This window comes from Natator depressus, chromosome 1 (assembly GCF_965152275.1).
Source record: "Natator depressus isolate rNatDep1 chromosome 1, rNatDep2.hap1, whole genome shotgun sequence".
NCBI lineage: Eukaryota > Metazoa > Chordata > Testudines > Cheloniidae > Natator > Natator depressus.
In genome coordinates, this window is record NC_134234.1 from 276,769,351 (window position 1) to 276,796,283 (window position 26,933).

Sequence of the window (26,933 nt, forward strand, 5' to 3'; positions counted from 1 at the left end):
CAAGCTTCTAGACACTATTGTAATACAAACAAATAATACATAATAATAATAATGATGATGAATTGGTCTTGCAAAAAATCAAGAGAATGATGAGAATTATCTTCACATAAGTAAACTTTAATATGACCTCTTCTGATTACCATACTTTTCATTGACATACGTGACAAAAATACGTAATGTGATAAACAATGGGGTTTTAAAGAGGAGAATCATTTGTGTATCTTGAAATGTATTCTGCCTATCAGATCTGCAAGGTATTCTCTCAAGTCAACACATAAAAATCTCTAAAATTACACAGGGCACAACAAAAGCGGTAACCGAATTTGACAAATTTACATCAGTGAATCACAAAAGGAAAGCGGACAGTGAAAATACAGAAAAATTAATTGCTTAAAGCAGCCAAGTAGAGTGGAAAGCATGATTACTGGAAGTTGAACTAGAGACTGCCACTTCAAAAGGAAATTAAAGTTTTAGTGAGCAGCTTCCTTATTTGTACTTTTTATTTTTCACACTGCTTTACTGATAGATATAAAAAGACTGTAGGAGACATGTTTGGAATAGTTAAATAATAAATTCCATAACACTTTATGTGCCTCCAAATGTTCATTTAATGTAGTTGCCATAAAAGAGATGTTGTACGGGATGTAGAATAAATGTGAACTGATTATCAAAGAAATGAATGTTAACAGATACAGTGAGCAGATTAGCAGCTGTTTAACAGAAATATTTTATGGACGTGGCAGTAGCAATTCCATAGTTAAGACTGCATTGAGATCTGCACTTATTGCAAGACTAAAATCTCCATTTCATGCTTTACATTTTGAATTTTGTTTTCAAATTTCAGCACAATATTTTAGAGGGAAATTGACTTTTCTATGTCATTTATTGTTTTGTAAAGTATTTACTAACTCTTCCAGAAGAAACCATTTAAAAATGCGTCCTTTGGGAAATTTTACCTTATTTTCCTCACGTTTCATTGGGTTCCTCTGTTATTAACCCCCCCACCGCACCAACCCACAGTCCTCATACATTCCAAACATCACATGTAAACACAGTCTACAACAGAGGTGTAGGCCACTTTTAACATCTGAAATTAAACACAAAGTGCTAGTCTCCTTACTCAGTATCATCTAATTGAGTTATGCCAAGATTAACCAAAGGAATTGCTCAGATCCAGCAGCTATTTCTGTTTTCCAGTGCTGCCAACCCGCTCCACCAGCTCTGCATTGCCCATACTTCCAGAGATGTGGGGAGGCAGACTGGCAACAGGAAGTATGAAGATGGACTCCAGAAGAAAGAGGGGACTCTGTGGCGGGGGAGCCATGGGAGGAAAGGGAGGATATGGAGAGGCAAACAGAATATACCCCAGGGTGGGGGACAAAAGGGATTGAGACTTGAGGTGGGCAGGATGGGGGTTAGCCTGGATGTGCATGTTGCATGGGAAGAAAGACAATATGAGAGGAGGGTGTCTGGGGCAGTCAGGTGCCTCCATGCTGAAACCATGTTGAATGAAGGGGCCCTCTGGCACTGCAGCCCAGAGTAATGAGGCAGCAGCACCATGGGGAGTTCTTCAAGCACTGCTGCCTTGACACACAGACCCTCAGCTCCTTTCTTAAACTGTTTACTGTTTATTTTAATCCATTTGTAATTAATTGCAGACAATAACTCTTGTTATAATTAAATCACGAACAAATGACTCTGATGCTCAAAGTGATTCAGAATTTTTAATTGATCTCTTCAAAGAAGACACTCCCCAGTTCTTTTTGTTAAAGCAAATACAGGTATAAAGGAAGGAAGCTTTTTAAGGCTGTCCAAGCTCTGGAGACTTTCAAAAAGGCTTCAACAGCCAAATCTTCAGGAAAAGAAAGGAAAACACCCCATACCAGACAGACTGTAAAGAATATTTTCTTCTATATGAGTGCACAATCTCTGTTAAGAAGATTGCTCATCACAATACTGCTACTGGCAGAGAGCACTCAGCCTTGTATTACTGGCGCTGAATGTACAAATGAGGTTTAACATAAGTAAAATTTCAACTGTATAGGTTTTGAAACAGAACCAGGTGTTTGTTTTCAAAATGTTTCATAGAAATTTTATTTAAAACTTTCTGAATAGAATGAATCATGCTCTATGATAAAGCCAAGATTTTCAAAGGAGACTAGTGATTTTGAGTGCTTCCATTTTTTGTGTGCCCCAACTTCTGATACCTTAAAGGGGTAAAGGGGCTTGATTTTCAGAAAGAGCCGAGCCTCTGAAAATCAGGCTCCTTTAAGATGTCTCAAGTTGGGCATCCCAGAACAGAGGCACTCTAAATCACTCGTCACTTTTGCAAATGTATGCCTATAGCCGTTAATTTTCTGACATACCGAATATGAAGAATGAGGGAGATATCTGTATTAATTTTATGAAGTTTATAATCTGTAGATTTGGTAATTATTGTGGGGTGGCTGGCTTTATGGAACCCTAAAGGTTAATTCCAGCTGGAGTCTGGCAAAGACTCTAATTCAATGGACAATACATTGCTGGAAGGCGATCTCAGACTCCCTCTGAAGAAATGTGTGACCAGATTCAGGCACACTGCTCAAAGCCCCAGGAGATCTAGGGGCAGGGACTCTTGAAAAAAAAAATCATTGAATGGTTGAAAAGGATAAAAAGGCAGTCTGTGACTTGAGGGAGACACATTGACTGGTGGGTCAGACATCAGAAAGGCAGGAGCAGTAGGAAGTACAGCCTGTCTCGCCCAGCCCCAATGGTGTGTGCGCGTGCCTGAAACAAGCAGGAATAATATAATATATTGTTGCAAGGAAAGGCTAAAGTTTAAGTAAGATAACATGCATGTAGGCTTTTCATTGTTATCTTCCCTACCTGATATGTTCATGTGGACAAATACCTAATACTTGTTTTGAAGAAGCTGTCCTGAATCACTGCAATTTCATACTTGTCACATGCTTTTGGAAAGAAATCTATAACAGGGGCCAAACCCAGATGGACCCATTGAAGGTAGCATGGTTTGTCAACAGGATGCTACAGCCTGGTGATCCAGTCTGAAGTAGGGTGAATCACGGGATTTGATGCAGAGAAGTTCAGGCGTAGGCCTGTCACTTGGAAAGGGTACCCATGGAGAGACAGAGGTCAAAGGTATAGCTCCCCCCGAAGAATAACACTGAACTAAAGAGATAAGCATCAGGACTGTATCATTAGCCAAGATTTTTTAGGGACCATTTCTGCAACCTCACTCAGGTTGAGCAGCAATGACTCATGCGAGTAGTCCCACTGAATCCACCCAGTTCAAAAGGACAACTTATGTGAGTGAGCTGCAAAATGGGAAGAGTTGCAAAATTGCATCCTTTGTATAAAACTTCTTTTTTTTAAATTAGCTTTACAAAAAGATGCTTGGCAGGCAGCGATGGATCCAGCAGGGATGGATTTATCGCGTCTAGTCTAGACGCGATAAATCGACCCCCCCAAGCGCTGTCCCGTCGACTACTGTACTCCGCCGCCGCGAGAGGCGCAGGCGGAGTCAACGGGGGAGCGGCAGCAGTCGACTCACCGCGGTAAAGACACCACAGTAAGTCGATCTAAGTACATCGACTTCAGCTATGTTATTCACGTAGCTGAAGTTGCATAACATAGATCGATCCCTCTGCCCCCCCCCCCAGTGTAGACCAGGGCTGACATTCCAGCAAGACAATCTAAAACTATTAAATGCCAGGGAGGACAATTGATCCCAGAGAAAGAGGCAACATGAGGGAAGAAGAAAGCTGCATATCAGCATCAAAGTACTAATGTTGGTGTACACTGCATAGATAGAGTTCCTCCTACTAAACAACTCAAAAATGCCTTAATAAATGTGAATATCTATAATAGCTTGTTTGGAAAGCTTCAACACTGATTTTGACAGGTTCTAATTCAGGGCATGCACCACTGGCTTTCAACGCTCCCCAGTTGAATGAATCTGTATTTTTATAAGAACATTTGCAATAACTGCGGCATCAGACTTGTCATAATTCTCAGACATGTATTACCCTCCTGGTGTTGGGTAACTTACAGACAACTACAAGGTGACCAGAAGTCCAATAAGTTTTATGTTTTGAACTGTATCACCCTAACACAGACGTATGAATCTGCATATAGGAACAGAGCTTGATGACTAGTTTGCTCCAACTATAATGAATTATTTTGGAATAATCAAAAGCAAAGTAGTACTTAATTTAGCACATTAGTTGCTGCTACCTCAGTAGAGCAGAAGTTTTATGCTTGGGTTCGGTTTGTGAAATACTCATATTTTCCAGTTTGCTTTTATAAGTCCTACTGACTTGTGCCCGTCTTATATTATACAGCCTAGCAACACACACATAGGGTAGGATAGGGCAGAAAGAGATAATTGCCAATAGACACAAATTACCATATTTGCCAACATTTACAATTGATCAGAAGGGACAACTTTGTTAAAGCTTTTAGTTTGATTTAAATTGAAATCTTGGAATCTGCCTTTGGAAACCGATTTGAAAATACCAGTGGAAATTTCCTGGGTTTTAGACAATCAAAAAATATTTTAACAACTAAATGATAAAAAAAAATGTAATCCTACTTTTGTATGCAGATGGAATTCTGTAGCAGAACAGCTTGACACTGGTAAAATATATTCAAATTAAATTAAATACACACCAAATCCTGGGCCCCCAAATTCCCTTACTTATATGCATTAAACAGAGATCGCTCCCTCGAAACCCTAAGTTTCCTAGCTAAATCAGACAGGTTGGTATGTTCATTCAATACCAGGAGAAAAAATTCTCCTCCCTCGGAGGGAGCTTGGATGTTTGGAAGGAGAAAGGCAGGGGAAAAAAAAAGATGGAGAGACTGGAGTAAGGAAGTATCAGGGATCGCAGAAAACAGCAGAAAAAAAGGAAAAATTGTATAAAGGACTAGTGCTTGGAAATCACCGAAGGACATAACAAGGAAGACCCAGTTAAGTCTGGGATAAAAGTCAAGCCACAAAAAAGAGAGAAGTGGGAGAGGGAAAGAAAAAGAAAGGAACAAAGAGGAAAAGCAAAAAACAGCATATGTAATATTAACATTCCTAAATTTAGTTTATTTATGTGAGCTCAAGGGCTCTAGGTGCTGTTCAGTTATTATAAGAAGTGGGGGTGAGGGAGGAAGGCACAAAACCCACCAAAACAAAAACCACCACCACCCACCAAACACCCACACCAGTAAGCATTTCCCCTTCCTCCATCCAGTTTTTAACATCAGGGAAAAGCCTGGTGCCCTGAAGCTTAAAAACAAGGAAGAGGGAAAGAAAGAACAGTGCTGTTTGGACCAAGAGGGTGAACTGAATTCCAAAATTAAGGGCCCCTTATCAAGAAGGCCCTATCAGTATCCCACTCCTATTTAAGCTAGGGGAATAGTAGCTAAATCCCCATAGCTGATGGCACCTGCCATGGTATACTACAGGGAAACAGGTGGTCTTAGGGTTGCCAATTTTGGTTGGATATATTCCTGGAGGTTTCATCACATGACATAATTTTAAATTAAAGATTAATTCCTAGAGACTCCAGGACAATCCTGGAGGGTTGGCACTTGGAAAGGGTAGGTGGTCTCTAAGGCAGTCAGAAACCAAACCATTTAGGAATTTATTGATCAAAATCAGCATCTCAGCTAGAAATCATGCTCTCTGAGAGACATACTACTTGGTAAGCAGGCAGCTGCAATTTCCAAATGTTTTGAAGGTGTAATCCCATGTGAAGCACAATGAAGCATTCCAACTGTGGTGGAAAAGCATGGATAACTCTGACAACTTTCACATATGAAGAAAAGGTTGCAAGCTTCTTGCCAGGCGCTGATGTTGGAAAGTTGTTTTGAAAACAGCTGCTCTCTGTGCATCCATCCACAAGAAGTTGGGCATTGAAAACCTCCAGACTGCACATCTGAGTAACAAACCCAGGTTTTATTATTGGGCAGTACTATGTAGATGCACTGGTACTTTTTTGTCAAGTCTTTTCTATAATATGCTCTAGATTTACTCCTGCTATTTAATTCTGATGGTGCCAAAACAGAAAAGAAAGGGCAGATTCACAGCTGCCCAACAGTACCTTTACAGCTCAGGAGGTATTAAAACAATTTCCCTATCTCCCAAAATCCACATCCACCAAAGTAGCTTGTAACACAGGTGAAAGAGGATGAGACCGAGGCTGGCTGAAGAACATATGCTCTGAGAACCCACCCTGGAATGTAAACGGTGGGAGAGGATACCACAGCTCACTAAGGAGGCTGTATGCAGGTTACCAGAAAACACAAATATAAGTACTGGTGTGCACTAGTTAGAATGCCAGAATGCACTGGGAAGGCGTGAAGCACCTGTCTATCATATCAATACAGTTTAAATATTAACACTCACTACTTGCACATGTTTCAGAGTAACAGCCGTGTTAGTCTGTATTCGCAAAAAGAAAAGGAGTACTTGTGGCACCTTAGAGACTAACCAATTTATTTGAGCATGAGCTTTCGTGAGCTACAGCTCACTTCATCGGATGCATTTGCACATGTGTGTGTTTTTTCCCAGACACAGTTACATATGCCACGTGGCTCTGTGAGCACACTTTGCATATGGCATTCACACTTCACTCCCATTTTCACTTCCTTACTTCTATCTTAGATTCTCTATATGGCTCTGCTTAGTGCTTACTATAATGTGTGTTTATCTCCTGCCTACCACTAGAGGGAACCAGGACAAAGCATCTTAATGAAATGGAATGATGCTGACATTTCCAACCCCTCTGTCTATTGTTTGAGCATTCAAAGTGCTATTGCAGAAGGCAGTCTCCATGAATCGCTTCTGGAAATTACTGAAGCTGTAACTGAGCTAAGAGATATGTGTTATGACAGCAAAACTTCCCTCCATGCAAAACAGTGTGACATGAAAGTGTGCTGATCGGATGGGTTTCACTTGTTGAATATGCTGCTGCCTAAACTGTTTGTTAGCTCTTATCATGCACAATCACTCACACGTCGTATTGCCGAACATTCCAAACTTGGCAAATGAACTGACCTGCAGTCTAGCAGGGACAGAGGAGCTGCAGCCTGGTATCCTGCAGCATTAGACAGGACTATACACCTAGCCAAGACACTTGGAATGCTGGCTGAGCAGACCTGCCTACCTTGCCCTTCAAATGCCTGAGGCCAAATCTGCATAAAGTAGATGCTCATTTACATAAATATGCTTTACAGACTATTGGAAATGCAGTTACACAGTTGGAAAATGCAATTCTTAAAATTAGTTCATCTTCAGGGCAGATGATAGGCTTCTCTTCCCTAGAGAAACATCAGGCCAACACCCCATCTTCCTCTGCATGGCTGAGTCTTTTTTTCCTTTCTCCTTGTCACCAGTCCCCCCCCCCCCCCCCAAGATCTCTCTGCCTACCCCCTCTCACCTGCTCCTTTTGACCCATCCTTTCTAAGAGACTCTACAGAATCAAGAAAGTAGGGCAGAGGGGTTCCCAAATCTCTTCTTTGCCAACAGGCCCCTAGTGCGCTCCCTGCATGTACAGCAACTGGGCCAGGGAAGGAGGTGAGTCTCTGAGCCTGATGCTTCCTGCCTGTCTAGCAGTTAGTGGGGAATGCACCGTAGCTGTGGCCATAAAGCCTTTAGAATAAAACAAAATGAAAAGCTCTGGATGACTTCCAGAAAAGCCAAAGGCAGCAGGGGCATGCTGCACAGCTGGAGAAGAGTGTAGAAAGCAGGAGCCTCCAGCCAAAAGTTGGACAGGAGGCAGCTCTGCTGCAGGCTTTCAGGAAAGGTGCATTTGCAAACATACGGTGATGCCAGGTAACTTGCCAATGGAGGACAACAAGGCAATTCAAGGAGCTAATATTCAGCACTAAAAAACTGTAGAAGCTTGAGACAGCATTTTCAATCATGTTGTGGACAATGGTATTTTGCGGTTAAAGAGCATTTCACTTTTCCTGTGACATTTACTGTATGTTACACTTCAAGCTTTGACCGATAGTCTTGAGGAAGAAAAAACAAATGTAGAACTCAGACATCTGCCTATGATTTTAGGCTGGGATTTTCAAGGCAGCTAAGAAAGTTCAGTAATATTAACCCCCAGCATCCAAAAATCCAAAGTCCAGCCTCAATAATTCATTACATTGGCTTAAAAATTATGAGATATTTCAAAATAATACATTTTGGGTTATTTTTATTTGTCTGAGTTTTTGATCTTTTGGGTCACATTTTCAATGTTTGTCCTGCAGCCACGAGGGATGGAAATATACTTCATTTTTTCAAATAAAAGCTGATACTCTAACTTACCACAAGAATCCAGGAGTTGGGACTTTAAGAAAACACATAACATTGTGTGAATCAGCAGTCTTAGGAGTTAGGTGCCCAACTCCCAGGGAAAGTCATTGCTTCGATTTATTGATGCTCCACATTAATTTAGAAGACCTCAAAATAAGAATGATGACTTAGTGTTAACTTCATCAAGCATAGTACAGAGGAATATTTAGTTTTGTTGCTTAAGGTCATACTTTTTTAGATTAAAGCGCTTTTCATCAATAGACGTCAAAGCACTTTACAAAGGAGGTCAGTATCATTAGCCCCATTTCACATGTAGTGAAACTGTGGCATAGAGAGATGAAAGTGAATTGTCCAAGGTCATCCAGTAGGCCAGAGCTGGGAATACAACCTAGGTTTCCTGAGTCCCATGCCAGTGCCCTATCTTCTCAGAACACAATATCAGCAGCATGTGTATTAGCTTATAAAAACTGTAAGTAAATTTAGTGGTCCAAAAGGTGTCAGGGTTGCAGCTCTGAGAATGATGTCCTCTGTTTATCCACCAATACATACAACGCAGGCAAACAGCAGTGCACGTTTATCACCATAATGAGTCAATTCTACTGTAGATGAGCTACTTCTAGGAGGGAGTTCATTCAGTCTCTATTGACAATACCATATGGGTGCCAGTTGTGATGGGAGTTTGTGAGAACAGCAAACAGCGATGACTTTAGGTCCCTTGTGTGATCTGATTCCCTGCTCCCTTTCCTACTGGTTCTCTTATGGTAAATTATCCAAAAATATCATGGACTAGATGTTGGAGAAAAGGCACAAGGCATGAATTTATAATAAAAATAATGCTAAAATCCCCATGGTTTGTATTATTTTAATCAAAATAGTATTGAATCTCTGCAGGGAGCTGCCTGGAATCACTTACACAGATCCCTGTGGGAAACCACTAATCCTAATATCAGACAGTTCCTGCTCTCGCTCAGCCTTACATCCAGCTCAGATTTTAAACTGGCAGCCATTGAGGTTCTCAGTGTAATTGCAACGGTTTACTGCCTACCCGTATGATATAAGACCAACATGTTAAAGAGCCAAGGATTTTTATTTTTTAAATGATGAACTTCATGGAATCCAAGAGAGCTATGACAGAAATGCCCCATAGGCCTTGATCTTGCACTGGGATCCACCAGAGTGACTATATGGCGCTATATTGACTGTGGATCGTCTCTGAGAAGGCACTGATGCAGAACTGGGTCTTTCTCCATAACTTATTTGCAGCATAATGACCCAGGATTCAAGTACCTTTTGCTGTTAAAAATCAAGGAAACAACTGACTGTGAAAAAGAAGTACCATTTTCAGTCCTAAAAACCTTTGTAATTTTTCAGAAGGAAACCCCTCTTCTTATTATTTCACTAGGAAAGCATTGCTTAAATGTAGTTATCAGCTGGTGTGGCTTCATTCCCAAGTAGGGACAGGAGCTCTTTTAAAGTCTTCCCTATTTGTCAGCGATTTTTTTGCTCATTAAATTCTTAAATCACACGCCTGGAGTATTGAAAATTCAACTAGCAAATCAAAAAACACACCAAAAAACCCAATTACTCTGAGAGTTTTATTCAGATTTTTTTATATACTGAATGTTAGGTCAATTGTATTAGGTATGTAGTAATTGTTAAGAAGTTAGGTTGTGTCTTTCCTGTGCCAGGCAGGTATCTAATGATTCTGAATATGCATATTTATTTTGCTGAACAGCAACCCCAACAAATCAATTCAACTTTCACATTTCCTCATATTTTAACTGTACACATTTAGCTTTGAATTAACAGAGATTCCTTTATATGCAATACTATCATTATTAAAATTACATTATTTGAATTATGGTAGTGCCTAAAGGCCGCAATCAAAGCTCATGGCCCCAGAGTACTTGGCAATGTGCACACACTAAACAAAAAGACAGTTCCTGCCCAAAGGGCTTAATTACAATCTAAAGGTATGTCTACACAGCAAAAGAAAAACCCAGTGGGGAAGGCTTGGGCTGTGGCACTAAAAATAGCCATGTAGATATTCTGGATTAGGCTGGAGGTTGGGCTCTGAAAGCCAGGAACTGGGGTGGATTTCAGAGGCTGAACTCCAACCTGAGCGTGCCTATCTACACAGCTATTTTTAGTGTCAGAGCATGAGCCCAGGGCTGTAAACCTGGGCTCCAACACCCTCTGCCGTGTTGGTTTTTTTTTGGCCATGTTGTCATACCATAAGGCAGGGGTGGGCAAACTATGGCCTGTGAGCCATTTTAAGCCAGCCCACAAGCTGCTGCTGGGGAGTGGGGTCTGTAGCTCGGCCCCGCACTGGCACTCCAGCTGGGGTGCTGGGTCGCAGGCCGCACCACGCGGCTCAACCCCGCTCCGGCGCTCCATCTGGGGTGCTAGGTCGAGGGCCACACCATGCGGCTCCTGGAAGCTGCAGCATGGCCCTGCTCTGGCTCCTACATGCTCCAATGGCCCCCTCTGGCACTCCAATGGGAGCTGCAGAGGTGGTGCCTGCAGATGGGGCAGCGTGCAGAGCTGCCTGGCTATGCCTCAGCGTAGGAGCCAGAGAAGGGACATGCCACTGCTTCTGGGAGCCACTTGAGGTAAGCGCCATTTGGAGCCTGCATCCCTGAGCCTCTCCCCATGCCCCAACCCCCTACCCCAGCCCTGATACCCCTCCCACTCTCCAAACCCCTCGATCCCAGGCTGGAGCACCCTCCTGTACCTCAAACCTCTCATCCCCAACCCCACCCCAGAGCCTGCACCCCTGCCCCAGCCCTGATCCTCCTCCCACCCTCTGAACCACTCATCCAGTTCAGAGCATCCTCCTACACCCCAAATTCCTCATCCTCAGCCCCACCCCAGAGCCCTCACCCCAAACCAGCGCTCTCACCCCCTCCTGTACCCTAACCCCAATTTTGTGAGCATTCATGGCCCACCGTTCAATTTCTATTCCCCGATGTGGCCCTCAGGCCAAAAAGTTTGCCCACCCCTGCCCTAAGGCCTCAAGTCTGTGATGTGTTGTGTGTACCAGTTCACCCTTGCCAATTACAGTGCAGGATTGGGGGAAGGGGACTTTAGCATGTGACACGAGACAACAGGTGGATAAAACAAACAAATGAGGGTGAGAAAAAGAAACAAGTGAAACAATCATGTTTGTCATTTTATGTAGCAGTGTCAGCTACCCAACTGCCTAGCTATTGTTGAGTACTTTGTAAGCATTACTACAAAGGTGAGTTGTTGGTGGGGGAGAGGGGTAATTTTAATAAATCTGTGCATGGAAAATGGAAGCTATTAACCATTTACAATGCTGAGACAAGAAAGAAATCCCATTTGATTATCCATGGTTTGCATGAAACTTGTGTCTCTTGCATAAGAAATTGAGGCTTTTACCTATTATTTTAACTAGTCTTTAGGGAAATAAAAGTTTTTTTTTTCCAATTTTTTTTAAACATATATTTTTATTTTTAAAAAGATATAATAAAACATCGAATGCGGGTTCTCCTATCGCCTAGTGTTTCCACCTCTTTTATGTTGCAAGGAACTCTCACCTCCAATGTAACCCAGATTTCTGAGACGGGCTATGTACAAAGAAACCAATTTCGAAGATGCATTTGAGCTTAATAGCCAAGTTGCTTTTCTTTCCTTTTTAGAGGCCCATTTAACATGCTATTATGATGGGGATGATGATGATTGATTGCGGCTTCTGCTTTTCTGCACAAAAAGCATGATTTCTGATTGGCTAAGTAGCACAGCAGTAATGGTCATTAACTTCCTTGCAGAAGCCACTGCCAAGGTGATAAATAGATTTGGTTTACATTAGCTACTAGACTAAAGCATTATTTGACCTCATTAATGGCTTCTAATCAAATCCAAAGTTACATTTACCTAAAGAGAGGGACAATTATTTTAGGAGAGTAGACTGAGACTCTTTTTGCCAGTCCCAATAAATTCAAATGGTCAAGTCTTGCCCCACTGAACATCAGGTGGGGCCAGGATTTCACCCAGAATGTTTTAAAGCAAATGTCATTCTTTCCTCTCTATTTTCTTTTTGTTTGGCTTTGGAGAACATTGGTTTTTACAAAGTCAGTTAAACATATTTAGGATTCAATTCAAAAACAACAAAATAACTACAATCTTTTATTCTGTACAGAGCCAAAGAAGATTGTGTACCTTGGCAAATTGCTCATCTTTCAAAAGCCATTTATGTTAGTACTGAAGCTCTGTAAGCTCAAGTAACAATAACTTGGGGATGGAGAATAAGCATTTGCTGCTGGGTCCCTAACATTCTTCATAACTATCCCAACAGTCCATATACAGAAGGCCAGATACTGATCTTGAACTTCTATTGGTCTCTGTGGCAGCTGGATGTTTGGACTGAAGAAGTGCTATACATGGTATAAAATGTTTAGCCTTGAATGAATGGATATTGTGAATGCTTTTTAAAATACCTACTGGTCAGATTTAGAAGAGGGGACCGTGCGCAGTGGCAGTGTTGAATGCTTAAACTGCGTAACTATAAAAGATCAGGGAAATTTTTACCAAATATCAGGAAAAACCTATGTGAATATAGAATGCCAAACAAGAACGTGGGGGAATATTCTTTGATGAATTAGTCCCTTGTATTTAATTCGAGGGAGAAAATATCTGCAGGGTTGATTTTCTAGCATTTGCTAGGATTTAGGAACACCTAATCTATTAAATCATTATACAGCATGAATTTCATACAAACACTGAAAAATCTACATGGAAAGGCTGGATTGTGTTGTGGATAATCTGGCTTCTCCATAACTGTGAAATGACAAGACTGCAATCTGCCTTTTGGCCTTTTAATCTAGATTTTCTACATTCTACCTGAAAATTTTTCTCTTATCCTTCATCTATTGTTCTGGAGGGCACCCGTGTGAGACAATCATAATCTCTGCTGTGCTTTTCACTTCCCATACCTAGCAGGTGAGGATGGTGTAAGTAGCTATTCATTTTGCATTCCAGGAATAGGTTTTGCCTCATGTTGTGCTTTAGACTTGGGCTAATTATAGTATGCATAATTAATTCACATATGCTCTAGGCTGGCCCTCAACCCTGTTAGACCATTTACTCTGTGTTACAGCTACAGCACAAGGTTCACATCTGCCCAAAAGACTTTTAAGGCTAAACTGCAGCATTTAGCCGAAACTTTGAGTAGGAGTATTATGGAATTGTCCCTCCCTGGGGGGAGCTTTGGGAGGGACCGTGTCTCACTGAGTGCACATAGGCATCATCCTAAAAACAAGTGACCCTGCTCTTGCCCTGAATAGCTGGCCTGCTCTCCAGACTAGTGCACACGGGAGTGGAACCACTGGGGTAACGTGAGCACCCAGAATAAAGGGAGATTATATTTCATAAAATAATATCTTTCTAGCTCTCATGGCTGCTAAAAAAAACCCTTCCAAATGGGAACTGAAGGCAAACCACTGCTGTGTTACCTCCCTGAGTTTGTAGAGAGCCTGAAATAATGATTCGGAGCTGCAGACGCTCCTGTGGCCTGTTAAACTCCTTGGAATGTCAGCTAAAACGATGACACTTTAATGTCCACATTAACTATTTCATTGTTGATTATATGAGTGGCTCGACTGAGGAAGGGAAAAGGAAGAGAAGTCTAATGGGGGTGAGAATTGGGTATTGCTGCAGGAAAGGAAACGCAGAGGATGCACACAGGAGACGTAAAGATCAAGAAGAAGATGAGAAAAAGAGAAAAGAGTGTGAGGAAGGAAAAGATATGAAGGAAAGAAATAAAAAAAGTGGCCCAAGTTGTGGGGGAGAGGAAATAGCCTACTGATTGTGACAAAGTACTTCATAAATAATAGTAACTAAATGACAGGTTTCAGAGTAGCAGTCGTGTTAGTCTACATCCGTAAAAAGAAAAGGAGTACTTGTGGCACCTTAGAGACTAACACATTTATTTGAGCATAAACTTTCGTGAGAAGTGAGCTGTAGCTTATGCTCAAATACATTTTTTAGTCTCTAAGGTGCCACAAGTCCTCCTTTTCTTTTTTAGTAACTAAACGGTTAGTGATTAGATAAAGGCTGGATTTTATCCTTACTCCCTGTGCAGCCTTCCATTGATATTAGTGGGTATCGTGCCATGAACAGAAGTGCCAATTGGCCATGGAGTCTTAAAGTTATGTCCTGGTCAAGCCGCCTTCACCAAATGGATTTGACATATCTGCTACAGGGATAGTAAAACCCCAACCTCTGCAATGTCCCCAACTTCCACAGTTCCAGAGAAAAGCGATATTTAGAACTGTTTTCAGAGTAGCAGCCGTGTTAGTCTGTATTCGTAAAAAGAAAAGGAGTACTTGTGGCACCTTAGAGACTAACCAGTTTATTTGAGCATGAGCTTTCGTGAGCTACAGCTCACTTCATCGGATGCATAGCATATTGTGGAAACTGCAGAAGACATTATATACACACAGAGACCATGAAACAAAACTTCCTCCCACCCCACTGTCCTGCTCGTAACAGCTTATCTACACCAACATTCCACACAAAGATGGACTACAAGCCATCAAGAACACTATCCCCGATAATGTCACGGCTAACCTGGTGGCTGAACTTTGTGACTTTGTCCTTACCCATAACTATTTTACATTTGGGGACAATGTATACCTTCAGATCAGCGGCACTGCTATGGGTACCCGCATGGCCCCACAGTATGCCAACATTTTTATGGCTGATTTAGAACAACGCTTCCTCAGCTCTCGTCCCCTAACGCCCCTACTTTACTTGCGCTATATTGATGACATCTTCATCATCTGGACCCATGGAAAAGAAGCCCTTGAGGAATTCCACCATGATTTCAACAATTTCCATCCCACCATCAACCTCAGCCTGGTCCAGTCCACACAAGAGATCCACTTCCTGGACACTACAGTGCTAATAAACGATGGTCACATCAACACCACCCTATACCGGAAACCTACTGACCGCTATTCCTACCTACATGCCTCCAGCTTTCACCCTGACCACACCACACGATCCATCGTCTACAGCCAAGCTCTGAGATACAACCGCATTTGCTCCAACCGCTCAGACAGAGACAAACACCTACAAGATCTCTATCAAGCATTCTTACAACTACAATACCCACCTGCGGAAGTGAAGAAACAGATTGATAGAGCCAGAAGAGTTCCCAGAAGTCACCTACTACAGGACAGGCCTAACAAAGAAAATAACAGAACGCCACTAGCCGTCACCTTCAGCCCCCAACTAAAACCCCTCCAACGCATTATTAAGGATCTACAACCTATCCTGAAGGATGACCCAACACTCTCACAAATCTTGGGAGAAAGGCCAGTCCTTGCCTACAGACAGCCCCCCAACCTGAAGCGAATACTCACCAACAACCACATACCACACAACAGAACCACTAACCCAGGAACCTATCCTTGCAACAAAGCCCGTTGCCAACTATGCCCACATATCTATTCAGGGAACACCATCACAGGGCCTAACAACATCAGCCACACTATCAGAGGCTCGTTCACCTGCACATCCACCAATGTGATATATGCCATCATGTGCCAGCAATGCCCTCTGCCATGTACATTGGTCAAACTGGACAGTCTCTACGTAAAAGAATAAATGGACATAAATCAGATGTTAAGAATTATAAAACATTCATAAACCAGTCGGAGAACACTGCAATCTCTCTGGTCACGCAATCACAGACATGAGGGTCGCTATCTTAAAGCAAAAAAACTTCAAATCCAGACTCCAGCGAGAAACTGCTGAATTGGAATTCATTTGCAAATTGGATACTATTAATTTGGGCTTGAATAGAGACTGGGAGTGGCTAAGTCATTATGCAAGGTAGCCTATCTCCCCTTGTTTTTTTCCTACAACCCCCCCCCCCCCCAAGACGTTCTGGTTAAACTTGGATTATTGCTGTGCACATTGTAAGATGAGCTATTGCCAGCAGGAGAGTGAGTTTGTGTGTGGGGTTTTTGGAGGGGGGTGTGTGTGTGGGGGGTGGTGGTGGTGGTGAGAAAACCTGGATTAGTGCTGGAAATGACCCACCTTGATTATCATGCGCATTATAAAGAGAGGTTTCAAAGAGGGATGGGCTATTACCAGCAGGAGAGTGAGTTTGTATGTGTGTCTGTGGGGGGGGGGGAAGGGTGAGAAAACCTGGATTTGTGCTGGAAATGGCCCTCCTTGATGATCACTTTAGATAAGCTGTTACGAGCAGGACAGTGGGGTGGGAGGAAGTTTTGTTTCATGGTCTCTGTGTGTATATAATGTCTTCTGCAGTTTCCACAATATGCTATGCATCCGATGAAGTGAGCTGTAGCTCACGAAAGCTCATGCTCAAATAAACTGGTTAGTCTCTAAGGTGCCACAAGTACTCCTTTTCTATTTAGAACTGTATATTCTGAACTCCCCTCCACACACACTCTATTAAACAATAAATGCCATGTAAAATCTTACTCCATTAAATGGCCATTAGGGTCTGTTCCATACCTCCCATAAAGAACTCAGATCTACAATCCGGGGTTTGCCAACATGCTTACTTTTCCAAGTGTCCATGTAGTAATATTAATGCTTGGCTTCTAAATATTCCTTTTCATCTTCAAAGCATTTTATGAACATGAAGTCATTAATCTTCATAATACTCCTGAGAGATGAAGTATTATTCCTCTTTTACAGAGGAGAAACTGAGGCAAGGAGAATAAATTACTTGTCTAAAGCCATAGAGGACGTATGTGTCAAAAGAGAAATTTCAACTTGACAGCTCTTAACTCCCCACTCCTATACTCAGACCACATCTTTCTTATTAGGATGGCATTCTTATCAGCATTATAGCACAGTTTTGTTTTTCAGAATTTGTGAATTACCCCCAGAAGCTGCTGCATATGGACTATTCTTCTTTTTGACTGTTTAATCGAAATAAAAATGCCAAGTAGGATTCGTTGCCTTGTGCTTTAATTTCTTTTTGTATGTGTGGCAAAAGCCAAAAAAACCAATTTGGCTGTGGATCCACTTCAATGCTATATATCAAGTTTTCTGTTAAGCTGAAAATCACATCTTAAGCAAAAACCACACAAGTGGGTTCTTGCTGCAATCTTTACATAAATGCAAATATGCTGCAAGTAGTTAAGCCTTATGTTCAGTCAAAATCCTGTAGAAATAAAAACATTAAAAGGAGATGTTAAAAAACACCCAATTAAGACACAGGGAAAATAATCACCACTGGAATTGGAACCCAAGAGTGAAATCCCTATTCCAGTGAAGTCAATGGCAAAACTCCCATTGACTTCCATGGAACAAGCATTTCACCCTGGGTCTTCATTTACGTAGGCAAGTATTTTGCCGTTAACTGAAGGAGCAGCTGTGCTTTCTCATGCTAACAGAAACTTTGTTATAGTTAATTGACAATTCTTTCAAACCTGTAGAATCACCAGCACTGAACAATTAATTCTTTGTCCCTGAATAAGTTAGCTGTAGGAGAGAGATACACGGAGCAAAAGAAAATGGTGTCTATGAAGCTTGAAGAAATAAAAACAAAGAAAACATAACTTTCAGAAGAAAGTGGTTATTAAGGGTAAAACAGCAATCAAAGTCCAAGGCTAGCAAAAATTGCCTTTGAAAATAACTGTTCTTAAAGGTATTTGGACAAGTATTAATGAGTTTTCAGAAACATTTAACAGTGCATTTATTCTTCAGTGCAATTTCCCTCCCTCTTCCCTTGAACATTCTACCTTTTGGGCCTGTTGTTTTTGCTCTAAAGGTGCTGCTCGATAATAACGACACATCAATGCCTGTGTTATATATATTCTTTGCACAGCACTTAATCCAGCAAATAAAAGGTTAATTATTGTAAAACAAATGAAAATGAGCTGCTGGTTTGTTATTGGCTGAAAGTGATACACAGATGCAACTTTGCCTTTGTAATCTAATTAAGACTAGTCTAATTAAATATGGGTGAATCTGCAAAGCAGCTTGAGAGCTGCATAGAACACAGTTGCACTGAGAATGCCTTCTGAGCTTGTAAAGAGCTTCCTGGAAGCTGGTAAGGCTGCTTTTTAGCTCCCTCACTCTTTGGAATTGCCTTTTAACACAATAACTTGTATCCAGTGTTAAAATTCTTCATTGCACAACACTGCATATAGGGGAGAAAAGCAGCATTGGACACTAATAAACTGAGGTCCTGTCTTGCAAACATTTAAGCACATGTGTAACTTTACTCGTGTGAATAGTTGAGTTCAACACAACTACTCAAGCACGTAAAGCTAAGCATGGGCATAAGTGCTTGCAGGATCAGGATGTTCTCTTGTGAAGTGGCTGGAATATTTTTTTTAAATATACTTTCCCCAAGTAAATAATCATTTCACAGACACTCTTTTTGGCAAGGAAACTCACTGGTCATGATCAAAATCGTGACCTAACAGCTACCAATGCAGAGAATCAAAATGTGCCATGAGGGAACAAAATAACACCTAGACATTAGTTCCCAGGCCCATCTCCTCAGCGTATACTCCCTTAGGGTGTGAAACCACATTGACAGGGAATTTTAAAAGAACAAACCCCAGGGTCTTCACCATTCTATCTAGACAAAGTAAGATGGGAACCAAATAAGAGAAGTTTCAATTTGGGAAAGTCTAGATTAAAAATAAAGTAATAATGAATTTAGACAAGAACGTGTAGCGTTAGGAGAACTAACGATGCAGGCCTTTGTTCTCGTCCACGCTCTGTTCACTTCATTCTGCTCATGTAGTGGGAAAGGAGTACGAAGGGGGACAGACCCTGGGAAAAACAGCAGCATAAAGAAGCTTCCCTGCTCGTTTAGGGCTGGCAGAACTGCTCTATGCCACCCCATCTTGGGGAAGGACAACGTGGGGCCAGCTTGTGCTCTGCTATAGCTATTCTGGGCTGTTGGAGGAGCCCAGAGATGGCTGTGGAAAGGCACTGTAGGGGCTGCTAAAATGGACAAGCTCCTGGCCGGGGCCAGAAACTGTGAATCACAAAGAAGGCTAAAGTCACTTTCCTCCTCGCCCATTGCCTCTGGACAGGAGCAGCTCCCATCTGGATCCACTGTAAGGATAAAACAAGGCTTCATCATTGAAATGAGAGCCATGTTGTAACAGATTTAGGAATGTTAGTGTGTTTAAGGATAGCATAATTGATTGCTGTACTCTATATTTATTCTATTGTTTATCTTTATTCTAATATTTTGTTCCGTACACAATGAAACCCATTTACACTTAACTGTGTTTCAGTAAAACAGTGATTAGAGTGAAAACCCATTACTTTTTATTTATTTATTTTATTTTAAAGGGCCCCTCCTGCAAACACAGGGTGCAGTACTTTCTGCTACAAGAAGTTCCATTAACAGCAACAAGCACTGTGCTCACAAATGTGGACAGGAACTAGGTTTTGAGGTGGAATTATTAACACATGCAAGGAAATGTTTGTGCTTGTTTTTTTTTTTTTTTTTTTTTAAATTTGACAGTGTCACTTTAACCTGCCAGGGACCATCAGCTGCCATCTGCCGAAAAAGGTGTCTTTTATTAAGTCATAATTAATTTTCAAATCAAATGTCAGACTCAATTCATTGATCAAATATTAATCTTCATGGTATTTTTAAAAATTCTTATGTTAAATTCACTGCAGTGTAGAAGGCCTGCTAAGGAGCACTGCATAATTTAAGACCCACATCAAGGTGAGGTTTAAGTGATGCATGGACTCTTGTACAGACCTCTGCACTGGGGTGAATGTTGCCCTATGTGAATAAGTACACTCGGGATTAATGGTGTTGGGAACTACAGTATAAAGGCATAGACGAATTGGACCCTCTTAGAAGGTATTGCATTTTTTTTTTCTGTTTATAAACTGAAGAGAGGTGTGAGTGAAAACACTTTAGGGCACTTAAATAATTAGACAGATTTTTAAAAATCAAAATCCAAAGTAGAGTTTCCTTGGTGTGAAGTTCTCCAGATATCATGATTTTGTGGCAGAGTGCGTAGGAGAATTTAAAACAAATACTTATTGTTAAAATTCTTATTTTGATCTCACTGTATTTTGTACCATGGATTTTAAAAGGCTATAAGCAACTGGCTGAACGTTCAGCACTTTAGACATAGTGCAGTTACTTGTATTGCTCTGGCCTTCATCACTTTGTTTTTCTAGGTTAGTTTGAAATATACAGAGCAAACTGTATACAGAGCAAACTCCTTTTATACCATATGTATGCCTTGTAGGATCAGTAACCAGTGAAGTACCTGTACCTCAGTCAAGATTGCAAGCCCAGGAGCCTTCTGTAGCATATGTAAAAATGGTAGTAAATAAAAATATATTGTAAATAAGACAGTATTTTAAAAAAAATGTTAGCCATATATGAACTATTTTAAAATATTCCACATTGGGACTCAAAGATCAAGGGAAATCAGATTCTAAGACTCTGACCACACAGACATCTTTTACTGTGCCATACTATTAACAGCTGAATCTTAACCATGTGGACTGCTACAGTACTGGGGAAAAATAAAGCTCATGCAGGTCCAATACTCAAGAACTCAAATAAGGTCTCCAGCAACTGGCAGACAACCTGCTTCATTTTTGAGGAGATGGACTGGGTGGTCATAACTCGACCTGCCAGAGAACCCATGAATCTTGGGATCAGGCTCACCACTGTTCCCAAGTTGCAAGTGGAGCATGAGAAGGAAGAAGACGCTGATAACTGTTTTATCGGTCATGCTAGAAGTACAGAATGGTTGTAGAACCACAGCTCCTGCTACATACAGAATGCAGTCTGGGGCATGGTCACAGTGGATGGTGAGGGTTGGAACAGAGCCATGCCAGTTTTTATTGCTGTGGTGAAACTGTCCTACAGTGAAGGTAGAAGCTTTCTCTCTATTTCCTCCAGTCTGCAATGAGCCCAGAAGATAGTCACAGCAGGAAAACAATTCTAATATTCAACCAATCCGCAATCAATAATCGCTCACATTAGTAATATTGCCTCGGCCCCTTCCATCAAAGCTCCCTGGATTGCACAACAGAATATGGAACTGCCCCATTTCCTAGAACATCATAGTGGATGCAGCTTTTATTAACAGCATAAGCAGTACTGTGCAGAAGTTAAATGACATGCCCTTCAGTGCTGACAGCTCAGAGATCCAGCATCCTTGTAATGGATTCCATAAGCAGAACATCCAAAACATGTTAAAAGAAATTATTAAACTGTTGTGTAGGCAGTCAATTTATTTTACTTATCAGATCCTGGGGCCATCAGTGAGGAGCTTTTTGCTAGACATCCCCATGGGGGCAGGGTGCACAGATTGTAGCCAATTCTGCCAGATAAACCCTTTGAAGGTGGCTAGTAACTATCTTATGGTCTTGGGATGCCTTCAAGTAAGCCATTTCATGCCAGACAAACCCTACCGCTTTTTGGGAGCCAGCATTGTAACCAGTTCTTGATGGATAGCTCTTCCTTTCAGGACTCTGTGATCTAGCCAATGAGGAAGTTTATCCTAGCTTGTATCTTTCCCTGACCTTTATCTAAGATGACATAGAACTTTCCGGACAGCCACTGATGCACCAGGGTCACAGGGTGTGCATATTTGCCTTCTGACCCTACTTCCAAATACCCTTCTTGTCCAACTGTATAGGAGCATATCAGTTCTGAGAAATCTGAGCAGAGATTTAGCTTCTAGTTCACAGGTCACCGGAGGAATGTTCAATAGAGTCACTGTGGGTAATGGGCAATCAATGGCAGAACGAGTGAGTCCTCTGTTCACTATTCCTGCTATTGTGTTACTGAATTCTATATGTTTTGCAATATATTAGACTTGAAGTTATTTTTTAAAAATCACTATCCAGTGGTCTGGTTTGCTATAAGGCTAGCTGGATGTTTTTCAGCCCTCCTTTGTCCTTTCTAAGGAAAAAAATTAGCACAGTTGACTTGAAGTGAGGTGAAGAGCTTTAAAAAAATGACATCAAGGTCACAAATTCTAACCTGGGACACAATGGTCAGCAGAGAAAGGGTAGCTCGCATTCAGAGGTTGATGAGATTACATTCACAGAGCAAAATGCTTCACATTTGTTATTAACAGAATCCCAGGACTGCCAGACAACATGAGGATGCAGCCATGCCTAACAGACAGCCCCCCTTCCCCAATGCGTGGTGTCCCTGCACCACCTATACGTCAAAAGTAGCCTATGAGGGTGTCAGAGGATCTTAATAATTTAAGGCAGATAGAAAGAAAAATTAAGAGAAGACTATAGATTCCGTGAGGATCTTTATGGATAATCAGGGTGACAGAATGTTGGTTTTTTTAGAGAAGCAGAAGGGAGAGAGACCAAGAAAGAGATTAAAAGACAAGACAGAGGAAATGGAGACTCACAAGAAGAGTTGCAGTTAACAGAGATATGGGCTTATAGTGTGAAAATGATGATGGCTGCATTAGTATCATTTGCTCCCAGACCACAGATATGACTTCTGATACTTTCCAGCCCCATCTCTAATGAACATGCTTCATAGCAATGATTCTTATTTCCTCTACGCCTAGAATGAAGGGCCTATTCATTCCAAAACAGCAGATCTACTTCCTGTAGGTACTGTGAAGACATGAACTATCACTGTGATCCATCAGTTGCATTTACGCACATTAGCTGCACTTCAGTGTATCTTTTTGATCAGCTTGCAGGCTCTGCAATGTTTTTAAAAGTATCCATTATTGTTTAATAAACATATTTGTGCCACTGGAATCCCTGGAAATATTTTTCAATCAAATTCCTTATTACATGTAGGAATGATTGACTAACATCAAAATGATCTATTTACAATGCAATTTAATGAAAGGTCATGTAACATCAGAATATGAACATGGAGATCTCATTGCTTCTCATTACCCACTCTTTGAATAACAGTCTGAATGAAACAATGGCACAGAGCCACCCTTACCATGCTTGTCTGGGATAATGGACAGAGTCAGCAATCACCACCTCTTTGGCAGTGCTGAGACAGTCACTTACCTGCTGTTACTCAACACCCTCAGAACCTGGGTATAGCTTCATCATACAGGCCCATTCCAGGGCAATAAAGGATAAGCAAGCTCCCCAACTGTTACAGTAAGTACAGACTGTCACTGGAGTTACTTCCCTGGGCACCCACTAGACCAGGGGTCGGCAACCTTCAGCACACGGCCCATCAGGATAATCCGCTGGCAGGCTGCGAGACATTTTGTTTATGTTGACCATCCGCAGGCGCAGCCCCCTGCAGCTCCCAGCGGCCGGCGTTTGGCATTCCTGGTCAATGGGAGCTGTGGGAAGCGGCGGCCAGCTTGTCCCTGCGGCCTACGGCTTCCCACAGCTCCCACTGGCTGGGAACAGAGAACCGTGGCCACTGGTAGCTGCGGGGGGCCGTGCTGATGCTAGTCAATGAAAACAAAATGTCTTGCGTCCTGCCAGCAGATTACCCTGATGGGCCGCATGCCAAAGGTTGCCGACCCCTGCACTAGGCTCTGGGCAGAGCCCCAGCACTAACCTGGGCCACAGCTCTGCAACATCCAGGTGGTTTTCCCACTCTAGTCCCAGTCCTAAAAGGCTTAGCCCTCCAGGTGGGCCCCAGATAGTCTGCCCCTTCTCGGGTTGTCAATGAACAGAACAAAAGGGGAATTAAACCAAGAGGAATCATTCCAAAACTGGATTAAGGCTCTCTGAGTTCACTGGTAAACAGTAAGGAATAGCCTCTCTTAAAGTGAGCCAGGATCAGGTCCTCCCGTCTTTCAGTGAAGGGCCTTCCAAGGAGCTCCTGCCTTCACATAGCCCTCTCTCCGGAAGCTGAGGTATGAAGGTCTGCTCCTTCCTGGCCTACCATTAACTCACCTGGGTTTCTCCCACTTAAACTCCTCTTTCCAATTCTGACATCACTCACTGGTGTAAAGGCGTGGGGTCACCTGAGCCCACATGAGCTCATTAACCCCATGTTGCCCCGTGTGGGGTTTGTGTACCCCAATACCAGGCACATCATTTATTTCCCTGCTGTATTGGGGTAACAGTATCACAGCCTGTCCTTTCCTGTACATCTTTTACAAAATATTCTGGCATTGAGAAATTTACCAGCCCATCCAAAAGTGGCCCTCTGTGATACTCCACAGCCTGTATGACCACATAGTACAAATTACAGTAATAACAAAATGTGGCCCACTATCCCCTTTTATAATAGTTTTGGCAAAGAACTGCGCAGTGAATTCCACCAATAATACTAGCACAGTCTGGAAGTCCTAAGTGTTATTCAAGGCCCTCCATTACTTCAGCAACATGGTGATCTTGAGCTCACAAATCAGTGGCAGTTGCTCTTGCAGCATACACCTCCAATACAATTTTTTCAGCTGTATTCTTCTCCATGCCTGAGCTCAGCCAGAGAGCAGTATATGGTCTGGGGGCCAGCCTCCAGAGTATCCTGAAAACTCGTTTCTCCACAAGGATAAGAGCATCACTCTGTACTGACACTGAAAACTCTTGGACCCTGCCAGATTCCAAAGCTCACTTACAGAAAATTCTACCAACCAAGAACCCAAAGAATAGAAGAATTAGCGAGACGTTATAACCACTTCCCGATCACTGCTATAGACGTTCCAGCACTATCCCACCAGCCACACAGATCACCATGCTCTGTGTGACCACATAAACATAATAGACGGGAAGAAAGTTAACAATGCCATTTGCTGATATCCTGGACCCCACTGAGGCAGGCTGAAGATGGCAGACTTCTCTCTGAGTTAACAACACTGCCCAGGGATGGTGTTGAAAACACTCTACTACAGGAGGTACTGTACTTTGGATAAGGCATAAAACTTATGTCCTGAGTGCCTGTGGTTGTTAAACATCCCCAAGGAACTTCTGACAAGGACAGCAATGCCTGAGGGCCCCATCCAACTCTTACTAAAGTAAATGGAAAGATGCTCAACCATTTCAGAAGGAATTGGATTAAAATGTGTAGCAATCTGGCCAAAATTTCAACAGAAGTAATTATATTCTCCCTACCTAAATTCTCCGAGCAGTTTCACTGGAAGCTTTCAATAGTTCTCCCAAATAATTATGTCAAAGTGGAAAAATAGTGCACATTTAGAATTTAACACTAGCTAAATACTGTCTCTTTGATAAGCAAATTTGAAGAAGCGTGTTGTGCTAATGAATCACTGGGTCAATGTAATGGAAAGGACACACACTCAACAAGCAGCTGTCGAAAACAATAACGTTAAAATGAATTGGGAGGAAAAATGGGCTTGTATTTATGAATATTTTGATAGGAAATTTTTCTGGTACTGAACATTCTGACAGATAGTACGTAGTGGCAATACATTTTTTTGCTACTGCATCTTATTTTGTTTTAAATATCTTCTCTATTACGATAAAGTTATTGATACAGTGAAACTATTTTACATGTGGAAAAACAATCTAAAAACAGGTGAACGAACACAATATTCCATTAAATAAATTGCTGCATGAGTCTTTTTTTTTTCTTTCAGGTTTCCTACCCACTCCCCCCCCCCGCCCCTGTTTTAAATGAAACTAAATGAAGTTGAGGTATTAAGATTTTATGGCCCTGAACCAGCAAAGCACTTTAGTGTGTGCTGTACTGAAGTCAATGGATCACTGAAGTGCTTAAAAGTCAACAAATGCTCAAGTGCTTTTCTGGACTGAGGCCTATATGATTCTAAAACCTGTAGCAGATTGGGGCACACCAGTTTGTTAATTGGACTCATTATGTTGACATTGTTTGAAGTGGGGCAACTTATGTTGATTTTTTTTTAAAAGAATCTTTAATCTATTCCTGCCTCAGTGGGGTTATTCATTATTCAGCTTTGAATAGAAAAATGAATCACTTTAGTTGTTCTTATTGTTAAAGAATTATTTTTTTGGTTTTCTTCTTTGGGAATCCACTTTGGTCACACAACCCTGGCAGCAAGGCCCCAATCCTGCAATTACCTGTGTGCCTGAGGCTTGGTTTACACTTAAAAGTTAGGTTGACATAGGTATGTTGTTCAGGGGTGTGAAAAAACCACACCCCGACTGACATAGGTCAGCATAGTCACCTAACCCCCAGCATAGATGCAGCTATGTCGATGGAAGAATCCTTCTGACAACTTAACTAACTTTGCTTGAGGAGATGTTCCTACACCATGGAACTACTCTGTCCATCAGTGTAGGCTGTGTCTACACTATGGGATTATGGCAGCATAGCCACATAGTGTAAACCTACCCTCAGTAAAAGCAGGCTTTGAGATGTTGCAGGCCTCTCAGTATGTCTACACTGCATCTGGGAGCATGCTTCCTAGTGCAGATAGACATACATGCATTAGTTCTGCTCAAGCTAGCATGCTAAAAATAGCACATTAGCCATGGGTAACATGGAGGGCAGCTCAGGTTAGATGCCTGAATACCAACCTGTCCAGACCCCCTGGGTGTGTACTCAGGTGGCTAGCCTGAGCCATAGCCCAAGCTAACCCTTGGCTACACTGCTACTTTCTTGTGCTAGCTCCCAGTAGTAGTGTAGACATACCCTAAAGCAGGTGTGGCCAATTTGTGGCTCCGGATCCGCATGCGGCTCTTCAGAGGTTAATATGCGGCTCCTTGCATAGGC

The 26,933-nt window shown here is 41.9% G+C and overlaps 1 protein-coding gene across 7 annotated transcripts in view; it reads right to left on the reverse strand.

Annotated features, from left to right (window-relative positions):
• SYT1 (synaptotagmin 1) overlaps positions 1-26,933 on the reverse strand; it is a 490,694-nt gene that overhangs the window by 128,919 nt on the left and 334,842 nt on the right. The window lies entirely within an intron of this gene.